Below are 5,671 nucleotides of genomic sequence, written 5' to 3' on the forward strand. Positions count from 1 at the left end.
GCGTATATTAAAATTGTTGCGGTTAAAACGTTCGAAGTTGATACTTGTCCAACACAGTCCGGCTCCGCCGACCCGGTCAACCCGTGGTCGGTGGGCCAAGTCGGAATCTGGTTGCGACTCAATGGTGTGGTAGGGCACCAAGTCTGTGTCATGGTGTGCCCTTCAACGGGTGCAAGTGTAACATAGAGCTCGACCGCTCACGTTTACCTTGAACAAATTAGAGTGCTTAAAGCAGGGTGCCCAAACGCCCTAGAATAATCTTGCATGGAATAATGGAATACGACCTTGGTCTAATCTTTCATTGGTTTGTACTCAGACCGGAGGTAATGATTAACAGAAGTAGTTGGGGACACTAGTATTACGGCGCGAGAGGTGAAATTCGTAGACCGTCGTAAGACTAACTAAAGCGAAGGCATTTGTCAAGGATGCTTTCTTTAATCAAGAACGAAAGTTAGAGGATCGAAGGCGATTAGATACCGCCCTAGTTCTAACCGTAAACGATGCCAACTAGCAATTGGGAGACGCTACAACCAGGTGCTCTCAGTAGCTTCCGGGAAACCAAAGTCAGGTTCCGGGGGAAGTATGGTTGCAAAGTTGAAACTTAAAGGAATTGACGGAAGGGCACCACAATGAAATGGAGCTTGCGGTTCAATTTGACTCAACACGGGAAAACTTACCAGGTCCGAACTTATGGAGGTGAGACAGATTAATAGCTCTTTCTCAAATTTAAGGGTAGTGGTGCATGGCCGTTCTTAGTTCGTGGATTGATTTGTCTGGTTAATTCCGATAACGAACGTGACTCACATATGCTAACTAGAACGCAGTCAGCGTTAATGCGTCGATGCCGATTGGAACGGGTTAGGACCTTTCGGTGGAGTATGACCTGACACCTTCGCTGTTCGTGTGCGCAAGTGCACTTACGGTACGCTGCTTAGCAGGACAATTTGTGTTTAGCAAAATGAGATCGAGCGATAACAGGTCCGTGATGCCCTTAGATGTTCTGGGCTACACGCGTGCTACAATGTGGGTAGCAGCGTGTCTCCTATTCCGAGAGGAACGGGAAATCACTCAAATACTCACTTAGTAGGGATTATGGATTGCAATGGTCCATATGAACTCGGAACTTCTAGTAAGTGCTGGTCATCAGCCAGCGTTGAATACGTCCCTGCCCTTTGTACACACCGCCCGTCGCTACTACCGATGGATTATTTAGTGAGGTCTTTGGAGATGATCGTTCGCTGGATCCTCGTGAACCGCGTCTGCTTTATCGAAGTTGACCGAACTTGATGATTTAGAGGAAGTAAAAGTCGTAACAAGGTTTCCGTAGGTGAACCTGCGGAAGGATCATTAGTGGCCAAGTGATCCTTCCAGAAGTCCGAACCTGCGGGTTGAGACTTCGGCACAAGTTGCCATATGATAATTGACGAAACACTATAGAAGTCCGAACCTGCGGGTTGAGACTTCGGCACAAGTTGCCATATGATAATTGACGAAACACTATAGAAGTCCGAACCTGCGGGTTGAGACTTAGGCACACGTTGCCTTATACATGACTTCGAACAAATACACAAGTCCGAACCTGCGGGTTGAGACTTAGGCACAAGTTGCCTTATACATGACTTCGAACAAATACACAAGTCCGAACCTGCGGGTTGAGACTTAGGCACAAGTTGCCATATGAAAGTTGACGAAACACTAACAAGTCCGAACCTGCGAGTTGAGACTTAGGCACACGTTGCCTTATACATGACTTCGAACAAATACACAAGTCCGAACTTGCGGGTTGAGACTTAGGCACAAGTTGCCTTATACATACATTGGCCAAATAAACATTAGTCCGAACCTGCGGGTTGAGACTTAGGCACAAGTTGCCATATTATATTCGATCAAACACTAAGTAGTCCGAACCTGCGGGTTGAGACTCAAGACCGTAACAAGATGTCACTATACAAGTCCGAACCTAAGGGTTGAGACTTAATGCGATCTAGATACCAAGTTGACATCCAATACCTGTTGAGCAAAACCAAAGATTCCCTGTTCTCGAATGATTACACTATATAACAGGGAATCATGAAGAAATCAAGCAAGCGTGAAACAAAGTCATCACTTGGGCATGCTCGATAGCCAACCACATGACCTTAACCTAAGAGAGCATGCAAACCACATGATACCTATAAACGATTAACCCGCCCTAGTTCAATCGTTCACCAAGTGATGACTTCAGTATGGCTAAGAGAAAAACTTTTAAATGGGAAAAACTCTAAGTCCGAACCTCCGGGTTGAGACTTCCGCGTCGGAGGTGGGCGCACCTCCTATCCGAAAGATGATGAATCAGGGGTGTTCGGTCAGCAATGGTCGGATGCCCCGTCGTAGTCCAACTATGACAATCAAAGTCAAGACCTCCGGGTTGAGACTTTCCGCGAGTACAAGCATAAAGGAACACGGACCAAGCCGTACCGAGAGAATCGGTACTAGAGCCCTCGTGGTTCTACATTGAGAGAGCCCTCGTGGTTCTCATTAGGGGCTTTATGCAAGTCGTACTCAATACTGTGGTGTGAAGTATAAAGTATAGTCCTCGCCTGGTCCACGCTGCTTCGGCGGTCCTGGGTAAGATAGTTAATTCTAGCTTGCCCTATAGTGGAATGAGGACACTTAATGCTTCGTCTTTTAGCGGCGGCTAGACTCCTCCTCACGGGGAACGAGTTGACGCGCACAGCGGCGGCTTACGCACTATGGCAATCATGGATGCCTGAAGATTCCGTGAAGTTCTCCCCTGGTCCACGCTGCCTCGGCAGTCCTGGGTAAAATGGAATATTTCCAGCTTGCCCTATAGTGGAAGAGGACTATCCAACAATACAAAGTCAAGACCTCCGGGTTGAGACTTTCCGCGTCGGTGGTGTCGCGCACCGCCTATCCGAAAGATGGTGTAACAGGGGTGTTCGATCAGCAATGGTCGGATGCCCCGTCATAGTCCAACTATGACAACCAAAGTCAAGACCTCCGGGTTGAGACTTTCCGCGTCCGGAGGTACGCGTACCGCCTACCCGAAAGATGGTGTGCTTCTGGGGTATTCGATGAGTCGGATACCCCGTCGTAGTCCAACTATGACAATCAAAGTCAAGACCTCCGGGTTGAGACTTCCGCGTCAGGAGGTACGCGTACCGCCTACCCGAAAGATGGTGTGCTTCTGGGGTATTCGATGAGTCGGATACCCCGTCGTAGTCCAACTATGACAATCAAAGTCAAGACCTCCGGGTTGAGACTTCCGCGTCCGGAGGTACGCGTACCGCCTACCCGAAAGATGGTGAATCAGGGGTGTTCGATCAGCAATGGTCGGATGCCCCGTCGTAGTCCAACTATGACAATCAAAGTCAAGACCTCCGGGTTGAGACTTTCTAAGAGTACAAGCATAAAGGAACACGGACCAAGCCGTACCGAAAGAATCGGTACTAGAGCCCTTGTGGTTCTACATTGAGAGAGCCCTCGTGGTTCTCATTAGGGGCTTTATGCAAGAAGTACTCAATACTGTGGTGTGAAGTATAAAGTATAGAGTCCTCCACTGGTCCACGCTGCTCCGGCGGTCCTGGGTAAGATAGTTCATTCTAGCTTGCCCTATGTGGAAGAGGACTCAATACCCTACCTGTTGAGCTTGAAACAAAGTCATCACTTGGGCATGCTCATATTGCCATACACAATTACATTATATTCGAATGAGCATGCAAGCGACCCTATATAGACCGAACCAAAACGATAGATACCGCCGTAGTTCACCCCCACCAAGTGATGACTTCAGTATGGCTAGTGTGTGAAGTATAAAGTATAGTCCTCCCCTGGTCCACACTGCTTCGGCGGTCCTGGGTAAGATAGTTAGTTCTAGCTTGCCCTATGTGGAAGAGGACACAATACTTAATACTTAGAGTACAAGCATAAAGGAACACGGACCAAGCCGTACCGAGAGAATCGGTACTAGAGCCCTCGTGGTTCTACATTGAGAGAGCCCTCGTGGTTCTCAATAGGGGCTTTATGCAAGTCGTACTCAATACTGTGGTGTGAAGTATAAAGTATAGAGTCCTCCACTGGTCCACGCTGCTCCGGCGGTCCTGGGTAAGATAGTTCATTCTAGCTTGCCCTATGTGGAAGAGGACTCAATACCCTACCTGTTGAGCTTGAAACAAAGTCATCACTTGGGCATGCTCATATTGCCATACAATATTCCATTATCTACTAATGAGCATGCAGCTATATGATTATAACCTGTAAACGATTACCCCGCCGTAGTTCAGCGCTTCAACCAAGTGATGACTTCAGTATGGCTAGTGTGTGAAGTATAAAGTATAGTCCTCCCCTGGTCCACACTGCTTCGGCGGTCCTGGGTAAGATAGTTAGTTCTAGCTTGCCCTATGTGGAAGAGGACACCATACTTAATACTGTGGTGTAATGAACAAAGTATAGTCCTCCACTGGTCCACGCTGCTTTGCAGTCCTGGGTAAGATAGTTAGTTCTAGCTTGCCCTATGTGGAAGAGGGCATACAAGACAAAGTATAGTTCTCCCCTGGTCCACGCTGCTCCGGCGGTCCTGGGTAAGATAGTTAATTCTAGCTTGCCCTATGTGGAAGAGAGCATACATGAACCAAGAACGAAGGTTATGATCGAGGAATGATTCGACAACTAACCGATGGTATGAAATGTGAAGAATTCAAGCAAGCACACAATCAAGTCATCACTTGGGCATGCTCGATAGCCAACCTCATGACATTAACCTAGTAGAGCATGCGAAAACCAATATATATGTAAACGATGCCCCTCCCTAGTTCAGCGCTTCAACCAAGTGATGACTTCAGAATGGCTAAATCAAATCGGTTCAAAACATACCATCGGTACCCTATTGAAACACACAAGTCGATATCAAACCTCATGATTGTGTAGTCCTCCACTGGTCCACGCCGCTTCGGCGGTCCTGGGTAAGATAGTTCATTCTAGCTTGCCCTATGTGGAAGAGGGCACATTACTCAATACTGTGGTGTTATGAACAAAGTATAGTCCTCCACTGGTCCACGCTGCTCCGGCGGTCCTGGGTAAGATAGTTCATTCTAGCTTGCCCTATGTGGAAGAGGGCATACAAGACAAAGTATAGTTCTCCCCTGGTCCACGCTGCTCCGGCGGTCCTGGGTAAGATAGTTAATTCTAGCTTGCCCTATGTGGAAGAGAGCATACATGAAACAAGAACGAAGGTTATGATCGAGGAATGATTCGACAACTAACCGATGGTATGAAATGTGAAGAATTCAAGCAAGCACACAATCAAGTCATCACTTGGGCATGCTCGATAGCCAACCCTATGACATTAACCTAGTAGAGCATGCGAAAACCAATATATACAAGTAATGTAAACGATGCCTCCCTAGTTCAGCGCTTCAACCAAGTGATGACTTCAGAATGGCTAAATCAAATCGGTTCAAAACATACCATCGGTACCCTATTGAAACACACAAGTCGATATCAAACCTCATGATTGTGTAGTCCTCCACTGGTCCACGCCGCTTCGGCCGTCCTGGGTAAAATGGAACATTCCAGCTTGCCCTATGTGGAAGAGGGCACATTACTCAATACTGTGGTGTGAAGTATAAAGTTCAGTTCTCCCCTGGTCCACGCTGCTTCGGCGGTCCTGGGT

Source organism: Anopheles ziemanni (genome assembly GCF_943734765.1).
Source record: "Anopheles ziemanni chromosome X unlocalized genomic scaffold, idAnoZiCoDA_A2_x.2 X_unloc_101, whole genome shotgun sequence".
In the NCBI taxonomy this organism is placed as follows: Eukaryota; Metazoa; Arthropoda; class Insecta; order Diptera; family Culicidae; genus Anopheles; species Anopheles ziemanni.